This window comes from Panicum virgatum, chromosome 9N (assembly GCF_016808335.1).
Source record: "Panicum virgatum strain AP13 chromosome 9N, P.virgatum_v5, whole genome shotgun sequence".
Lineage (NCBI taxonomy): Eukaryota > Viridiplantae > Streptophyta > Magnoliopsida > Poales > Poaceae > Panicum > Panicum virgatum.
The window spans coordinates 56,374,759-56,384,726 of record NC_053153.1 but is presented as its reverse complement, the minus strand read 5'-3'; the positions used below and the strand labels follow the sequence as shown (position 1 = coordinate 56,384,726).

The 9,968-nt window shown below is 39.8% G+C and overlaps 1 long non-coding RNA gene and 1 pseudogene across 1 annotated transcript; both read right to left on the bottom strand.

The window, feature by feature from the left end:
- Window positions 1–487: 487 nt before the first annotated feature.
- LOC120689150 lies at window positions 488–4,226 on the bottom strand (annotated as a pseudogene).
- Window positions 4,227–5,397: 1,171 nt separating this feature from the next.
- LOC120691864 lies at window positions 5,398–7,080 on the bottom strand. Its single transcript, XR_005682394.1, has 3 exons — window positions 6,799–7,080; window positions 5,572–5,634; window positions 5,398–5,487 (listed from the first exon to the last, which is right to left on the bottom strand). It is a non-coding gene; the product is annotated as an uncharacterized LOC120691864 (long non-coding RNA).
- Window positions 7,081–9,968: the final 2,888 nt, after the last annotated feature.

Sequence of the window (9,968 nt, the reverse complement as noted above, 5' to 3'; positions counted from 1 at the left end):
GGCGAGGCACACGTGGCGGCCAGTGGCCACGTTGGATTGGACGTGGCAGTCCACGTAGGCAGTCAACGCTGGTCAAAGATGTTTTGGATCTCAAGTGACACACTTGAATAAATCGTGGACCCAAAAATATATTTTCGTAGTTCATGGAACTAAACAGAACAGGTCGACTAGTTTAAGGACCCGTGTATTTTACTCTTTTTTTATTGCAAAGACACTCGAAGTTGACAGATCATATGCATAGATGACACAACCATATAGAGACCATACAGAACATTATATTTTTTAGTGACTGATTGATGTAACTTCCTTTCTTAAATGTCCCTTTGATATTAACTATGTATTTTTTCCAAAACAAATCTTGTCTTTGCAATTGGTAATGCTTATTTATTTTAAATATCATATTATTGTAAAAAAATATAATGTTACATGAAGTGTCACTTTGTATACCGTGATGTACTAAACAACTTATTTTTTGTAGAAATACTACTAAAAATAAAGAAGATTATTTCGCCACACAGTAGTAAACCATTTCTTCTATCTGTATCAGAACAGACTCCAATCCAAAACATTCATAAGAGGCCTACAGAGCATGGAACCCTGCCATTTTACTTGTTGGAAGCTTTAGCTTTCAACACTCCAATGAGGTACGTGTTGATGAACTGCACGAGCCTGTCCGTTTCTGGCATGACGTCTCTGACGGCGTGGTGAGCACAGAACCGCTCCGCCCATGCTGTCAGCTCAGGGAGCTTGGACTCGTCGAGGACTTTGACGCCAGCGATCTTCTCCGCTGCCTTGAGCCAACCCAGTTGTGATCCGAGAACGATGTCAAGGAAGCCGATGTTGTCGCCGCCGAAATAGCTCTTCCCTTGGCTGCACTTCACGAAGGCCTCCTCCAAATGCTGTAGGGCAGTAGACACCTGCGCTGCTGCTTCGTCTTTGTCTCCGTTGGTCGCTCCTCTCAAGACAACAGAAGCAGGGGCAATCTACAAACAAAATGATAGAATCCATTGAATTTTCGGTTTTAATAAAACTCATTACTCATCATGTGTCAGCTGTCTTTTTTTGTAAAAGAAAAGACCATCTCTGAATATTCTGACAAAAATCACGTCATGTAATTTTAGGCAGGCGTTACACAGTACCTTGTCGTCCACGTACTGTGCCCAAAACCGCTGGACAGCACGGGCGTACGGATCCGCCGGAAGGATGGCCGGCGCCCGGTCGGACGCCCAAACCTCGTCGATGTACTGGAGTATGATCACGGACTCGGCGATGGGCTTGCCGTGGTGGAGGAGCACGGGGATCTTCTTGTACACCGGGTTGGACCTGAGCAGCAGCTCGCTCTTGTTTTCCGACCACCTCCTGCAGGAACTCGTACTCGACCCCCTTGAGCCTCAGCGCCACGTACACGCGGATGGCGTAGTAGCACGCCCACCCGCCGATCACGCGCACTGCCGCCACCTGCTCTTCGCCGCACGACGCAATTTTCTCTGCTCCAGGTGACTGATTGATCTCTACCTGCCGAGACAGATGGAGCCGTGGGATTGTGGATATTTGCGGTGCTGTGGCTTCGTATTTATAGAGAGGAGTCTGTCCATGATCTACGGGAGGAGCAACTTTTCCCCTTCTACGTATTCATCTGCTTGACGTACGTCGTTGCTGGCGTCACTGAATGGTTGAAGATCTAGGCCACTGGCTGCTATAATCAGCACTCAGCAGTAGGCAAGGAGAAGAGAATTAGAAAATTCATTTTGTGCTGCACTGGCGCCACCCGTTGATGTACTCGCTTACATCACATCATTCGGAGGAAACTTAATTAATTTGAGTGCTTGCACGGGATCTTCCGAGACATATATCATGGTTAGATGATCTATTATCTTATTATTTGGCCAACAAACGGAGTTTCCACATTCGCTCTCAAGGCCTAGAAATTCCCATGTTAATCGGAGAAAAATAGAAAATAAAAATTACCCACCACTGCCATTATAATAAAAATTAGCCTAAAATACCCTTGTGTCTAATTAAAAATCACCCACCAATGCCATTATGAAAAATTGAATATAAAATACCATTTAGCTATGTATCAGCTACAAACACATACTATTAATAAAAACTAAAACTTACAACAATCACTCAAAATAAAACGAAAATAAGAATAAGTATATGTATGATATTATTAGATCACATTTGAATTGTTTTAATCAACAGTAAGACATAATTTACGATAATGAATATGGTGATATATGGTAAAAATAGTATAACCTTTAAGTAAAGATGCAATAACATGCAAATTTTTGAATTTTCAATACTAGCCGCTGTGGATGAATATGTTGCCTATCACTAGAAGAATAGCACCAACACCCGCGTAGTAAATCGAGGATTTAAACCTGGATGGCCAGGTCCCACCCTACTAGCTGAGCGATCAGTTTGCAACAGTATCTTATTTTCTCCAATGTAGGTTAGATGCTAGTAACTAAGAATAGTTCTAAACTGCTAAGACCCATGTACCAAATATTCCATCAATTCCAAATTATACATAATTTTAGGTAGCATATATTCAGACATATACGAAAAATTATATGTCAAGAAAAGTTTAAGCTATATATAATTTAGAATGGATACTACTAGAAAACACGTCAAAGGTCTACCGCTAAAGTATCGGTATGAAGATGAACCAGTACCTATACTAGCATGGATCATTGTTCTCCCTTCTCTTCGAACTCGTAAACATGCAGTAACATAAACTACTTTGTTTTGTAGGAGTCGATTGTGGTAGTATAAGAAATCTTGGGAAATCATGGGTCCAGCTGCACCTCACTTAGACTATATATTAAGAATCTAAGTGGAGTAAGCTTTAATAAATAGTCTAAGTGGGGTGCCGCATGACCCATTTTCCCGAGATTGTCTGTAGTAACACCGACAACCATAGCGGTGGACCGTGGTCTGCATGCGGCTTCCGGCATCTGCATGATGCATAGAATGCAACTTTTGACTTGCTTGTGAGATTAGAGATGGCAACGGTTACAAATCTATTGGATTTTGACGTCCCAAACCTAAATCCGTGAAAAATATATCTAAACCTATTTTAAAAATCCATACCTATGATAGATTTAAAATTTTGCCCAAACCTATACCCATCGGGTTAACGGGTACCCATAAGTTTACACTTACTATACTAGTCATTACCATAATCAATAAGTTTAATATAATAAGCATTAATTTTATAGTGTATAGAAATACATGATGCTCACTACTACAGGGATTAAAAATATAGATAACAAGTTCATTATTGAAGTTATCATAACACCAGACAAAACCACCAATCCATTATATCCATATACAAACACTACAACGGCAAATCAACAACATCCTACCCACCCCAAAACATTCTGAGTTTCACCAAAATAAGAAGCGAAGGAGAAGGAATATTAATTTTATTATAAATTCACAAAATAAAATGACAATTGCACTAGATTGGACTCGGTTTAAAAAACCATAGGTTTACGGGTTCGAGTATATTGTATGAACAAACCCATGCCCTTAAATCCAACACGGGTAGGACTTTATGCCCATTAACAATCCCATAGAGAAGAAAATTGACTCAATCCCCGATCCCCATACTTTAATTGAGTAAAAATCCATTGGATTACAAGATTTGGGTAACCAATGCCATCCATCGATGAGATGGATGCACCAACACCTGCAAGATCATTCGGCGTCTAGCTCCTGGTGCCTCCAGGATCACTTGTGATGCCACTAGCCACCTGGCTGGGTAGGTTGCGCAGCCTGCATACGTCAGTCAACTTGGATGTTGGCAGTCTGGATGCATGCATCCCTTGGTCTGCATGCAAACACTTATGCATGTGGTGGCCACTCGTCAGTCGTCACTTCTCTTCAGCCTGCACCCGTTCGTCAACTCATTTGTTCATGCTCATGTTGCATGCAGAAAGAGACATGATGGACTACCTAATGATGAGTCATCAACTCATGAGTGCCTCAACTTATTTTGTTTGTTAGCGATGCCTTACAGCATGCAGGCATGCATACCCATAAGTACAACGGTGGATTCTAGAAACCTCGCAGTGCAGATTTTAATTTTTTTTCTACATTATTATTAATATAATAGTTCGCTTGCTACCACTGCCAATCGTAATGCATGCGAACTGGCAGAGTGATCGATAAGCCTTGTGAGACTTGCCAATTAATCAACTAACCATAATCGACGTCATCACACCATAAAACACCATGACAAACTCGAAACCGTAGCGGGAAAGTGGGGAAATGTTGCCAGAAGAGGACACGCACCATGCCATTATTATTTTTGGCACTATTATGTGTAAAAACATTCCTAGCTACCTTACAATTTGAATTAGCAATAACATACCTATTGAAAATATTTTCCAACACAATGATTCAGAAAGAGAACGAATACTATTATCCAACACAATCACAAGAGATATCTATTGTAGGCAATGCAATGCAGGGCTTGCCAATAGATCCAATCATGATAACCTTTTAAAATGACTAGCCTTGCCATTAGCGTGCTCGCAAGCACACATAGTCCATGCATTCCTAGAGTGTTGAAAACCCTTCTTTCTCCGTGCAAGTAAAGGCTTGCCGCTTAATGGTCCCAGATGCATGCATCAACGCCCATTGAACTAATCAATGGAACTAAAACGGCAACATTACTGCGTTACCATCCATTCACACTCTTGTGGCAAAGTTTAGGCGTACTTGGCATACCAGTGCAGGCATTGAATCGGGTACATGTACACTACAAGAAAAAAGCTCTATATATACGCTTTAATTTTGTCATAGCTATGCTTTACTTCATCTCTAATGGAGTGTAGATACGTTTTAGCAAAGTGTATCTGCAGCGTCTCCGCATGGACCGTGTCAAGATTTGTAGAGACGCTTGTTTAAACGTGTCTAGAAATGATGAGACGCTTTGTAGCTACACTAGATATGTGTCTACACATATAAACACGTTTTAGTACATGCATTTACATTGCGCATCTACCAATGTAGACACATTATGTAGTGACGTTCTATTGCGTGCTAAGAAACATAGATGTGCTTTTAGAACTGTGTTTACATTCGTATCTACTTATGTAGAGACGTTGTGCTTGAGTGTTTAGAAATAGTGGTCCACGCTGATACATTGGCATATTGTGCTCGTATTAAAAATGAATATACCCTCAAACAATTTTTGACAAACATGGAGATTTGCAATAAATATTTCAGTATAGGTCCACAAAACATAAGGCCATTGCAGTCACTAGAGGCAATAAACTTGTATTACGAACAAGTGCATTTAATACAATCAAACATCCATCGAAATAAAGTATATACACAGTCATTTCAGGCTTGCATGATTTGTCAAGCAGCATAAATCTATCTAGAAACTATCCCTAGGTATGCATGAGTTTTCTTTACACAGAAAACAGTATAATAGCTGATCCACCATCTTCAGTCCATGAGATCTTTTGTCTGCAAAGTAAGAGAAAAAGGAGAGGAGATTATAACAATTTAAAGTGACGAAGAATCAAGCATAATAGGTTTTGTGGGAACAACCGAAGAATGCAAATCACCAAGTTGTCATGCACGTCTTGGAGTTGAGATCTTAGGCCTTCTCACCTAAAAAATATGGAACCATTGAAATCAGTAACAAGATTTAGTAAAATTAATCAACTGGAGTGTACTTGATCAGTATGGAAATAAGCTTACACGTGATTTTGGCCAAGCAATAACATAGCCTATGGCATCTCTTACTGTGTGAATATTTTCAAATGGTCTAGGCAAATTCTCATCCCCAATGTCACTAACAACATGAACAGCAACAGCGACATATTCATTTCCAAGCATGTTTCCACCGACCACATGTGTGCTATCGGTAGCCACTAAATTTCCTTTGGCCACAGCTTTGTTTTCATGCCTCATTGACATCAAATAGACTTGCTTTTGTTCCTACCATATTGGAGACATTGCATTCTATTATTTATATGAACATGTAACCACATTTGTTTAAAATAATAACAATGCAAATAGAATCATACGGATACTGGCCGACTATGATCCGCTACTTTTTTGTTTTGAGATCCCTGTACTAGAAATGAATCATCACCATGTAATTTTGTTGTCCATAGGAAGCTGTACTGTCAAGTTACTTCAAGTCATGCTCTGGACATACCTGTACTAGTTTTGTTAGGTACTCACGACGTAAAGCTAAACCTGCATAGCTCTTATTTCCTGTACTACGATTCTCAATATGCACAGGCTGCAATTAATGTTCAGATCAGTTGCATGCTTTAAAAAGTATTGTAAAAAGTTATTGGCATGGTCTATACTATGATAGAATATGTGCTAACATACCCTTGCAGCCATGCTCTCATGTGAAGATGAATTAGCATAACCCTTGTTGGTTTTAGTGGCTTCAATATTACTCTGCAAACATGATGGTTGCATGTTGTAATTAACCATGATAGTTTCAAAACAATTAACAAGATCTTACATTTGATAGTTGTGGATAAAATACTAAATGAATTAGACACTGCATCACCTGCACAGTAGTTTTGGGAGGCTGAGCATTAGCACTGGATACTTCATGGTTGTCATTAGAATCATGCTCATCACTATCATTAGAATCAGACTGGTTATCATTGTCACACACTCTTTCAACCTAAAATAGGGCACATCACTTAAACAATAAGAATAAAGACAGAACACATGAAACATGGCACATAGCGCATAAATATATCTCAGTCATCTCTTCCAAAGGAAAGACATGGAACAGGTGCTTACATTATCATTTTTTGATGCCACCATTTTGGTTATCCAATCCTCTCCAGGAAACTTTTGTTTCAAGAATGCATCTATGCGGTCCACCTTATCACTCATGTGTTCCATCTGATTTTTCACTCCTTTTATTTCGGAGTGATTGACTTCATTCACAGATTGCCCGATAAAAGCTAGCCCTTGAGAGACCTTTACGTGGCTCCAATACTTATCATCATAGTACCCACGTGGTTTTGATTCCTTAGCAATGACATTATCAAACACCTCATCATAATCTTCAGCTGAAATATTGCCATTGTTCCGCTCTTTCCGTTTTGCTAGTTCTTCAAAAGAGGTATCCTGTTGAACATGAGGACCTTGTGCATGAGCTCCACATTTTGATATGCATGCTTTGAAAACAAAAATGCTAGAGAGCCCTAAAGAAGAGTTAATGGGGATAGCAAGACATAGCAGCAGCCAGCAGCCAGCAGCCAAGGCAGCCTATAAATTAGATGGCTAATGCGAGTTTGCAGGACTATGGGGAGGCATGTGTGTAGTAACTGGTCAACTAATAGTTTGTGCTATCTTTAGTAATCCGTCTTGAAATGAGCATATGCAGAGGCATTAAATTACAAAATTAATTTTAGATTCAATGCAGATAATAAGAAAGGAAAAATACCATTACTATCTGCACATTGCGATTAGCATATCTGCCATCCTTTTTCATATGAGCTTTATCCCATAACTCAATCCTGTGGACCCTTCCTTTCTTTTGTTCTTCCTACAAAACATGGTAAGATGAAGTTCCAATAATTGTCAATTAGAAAACCCTCTTAAATTGTCATATAACAACAAAATTTACAAGAGAGCAGGTATCACCATCTCCTTTTTCAGCCTAGCATGGCTTTTTCTTCCAGTTGTGTGTGGATTCTTCTGTTCATTTGCGCACCGAGAGTTCTTTGCACATAATCGCTGCAAATATAGTAATCTGAATCTGTAATTTCTATATCACAGGTATTGGAACACAATATAAATGGTAGATATTGAGGCTCACCATATGTTTTTCTTCACACCACATTCCAACAAGAGCACTCCATTAATGTTCATTGACATCTTCTGGCTTATCTTTCATTATTTCATCCAGGGACCTTTCTTGTGGATTGAAGTATTGTTTCCTCAACTTAGATTTGAATGCTCTCCATCTGTTGTTAACAGTTTGTAGGATCCAGTCCCTCGTAAGTTGTATTGTTTCAGCAGGATAGATAAATTTCTCCTTCAATAGAAATAGCAAACTGTTAGCACGTAGCACCCATATCAAACATAAGAATCACATTGGCAATAGGGATTTACCTCAACATCTCTAATTATGCTCTGCTTATAACCACGGAATAGTTTACTGTCCCATCTTTCAATGTGCAATGGTGCAAAGTTTGGTTTCATTGCCAGGTCTCCAAGGTACTGACAAAAAATAGAAGCTGATCTTTCATTTGGCACCCCATTTTCATCAGTCCCCACCATTACCTTTCCTCCACGTGACCGCAACAAATCTGAAACTCTGAAATCCCCTAGAATTTGTCGCACCTCTCCATTTGGCCCTAATGCATGGAACATAATATGATCCTTAAATGTTAAACATCAAGGAAAGATAGTTGTGTGCAACAAAATATGTCAAACTTACAGGTCATCTTAATAGGCCTTGCAGGTTGTTTAGGCAACCCAGGTAAAGCATTATCAACCGCTGGAGGTCCCTGTAAATTGTCCTCGTTGACATGCTCATTGCAGGCATTATTCCCTTGCATGAGTACTGCAGCATCAAGGTTCAAGTTTCGAACTCGTCGAGGCCCTCTCGCCATAATTTCTTTGGTAAAGAAAAACAATAGGAATCAATAGTGGATTAATGATAGTAGAACTTGTGCCCTGCCAAAGGACTGTTAAACACCTTGGTTACAAAATTTCAATCATAACTAAGAACTGAAACCATATGAAATGTGTGCAACAAAAACCAATTAAATCAAGTACTTCGTACACACAACATTGCCACCATTGGTCTAATACCACAGAAAATACAAAAAACTAGGTTTGCAAGTTGCAGGTCTAGGTCAACCGATGCACCATTTATTATTTATAATGGTGTATATATGGAGACAAATGAGCATCCAGCACACATAACTAAATAACTTCCTGTCCCAGTCTTTCATGGCCATAATTACTTCCCAAGTGAGCTAACAGATATGATAGATACAGCAACCACGGCAGAAATTTGGCCTAGAGAGAGAGAGAGATGTCTCGATCTATATGGTGACACAAATATCAGAGATTAATGGTTCAACTTCAAGAGATGGGATTCATGTGGAGGTGCGGCAGAAGTAAAGGATGAGGATGCAAAAAAAAATCTGGAACAACCAACTAACTAGCCTATGATTAAGAAAACATCTGATTAATTCAATCTGAACTATGAAAGCAGACTCCTCAATCTAGGTAGGAGCACAGGTTGGGCCGAGGTGGGGATCGTTGTGCATGTGTTGTTCAGAGGTGGGGGTCACGCAGATATGGGCAGGGGATCGCCATCGCCTCGGCTCTGGGTCCCCTCTCCACGACTGCCCCAAGATCGCTCATGCGCACTGCATTCTACAAACCGTGATTGGACACATTGGGAATCTGTTCCGAAACCCTAGATTGATTTAACAGGAGAAGAGGAAAAAGAGAATCGAAATTGAGATCACCTGCACATGGAGAAGATACAACCGGAGAAGGGAGTTCAGATCACCCTGGGCATGGAGAAGAGGAGAGAGAGCAGGATGCGGGAGGTGGGGTTTCGGGGAGATGGAGGGGTTTGTGGGATGAGATAAGGACTGTAAGTCAGATCCTTGTTCCCTCCCAAATTAAAAGCGGGAAGGAAAGAAAAATTGTGGCGGCAAATGAAAAAAAATATTCAGAAGAGAACTGATGGAGTGGTGGCTCGCGGGAAAAAAAACAAAACACTAATGCGGCTGCTCTCCATTTACGGTGAATTCTTTATTTTGTGAAAATGTATGCTTTTTTGAAAAGCTTTCCATCCTTTTATTATATACTACTCCCTCCATCCAAAATATATTTACATTTATAGCTTTTTCTAAAATCAAACTTTTTGAACTTTGACCAAAAAATATCTCTAAAAATAAAAAAAAGTATATAGAAAATGTTACATATTATGATAG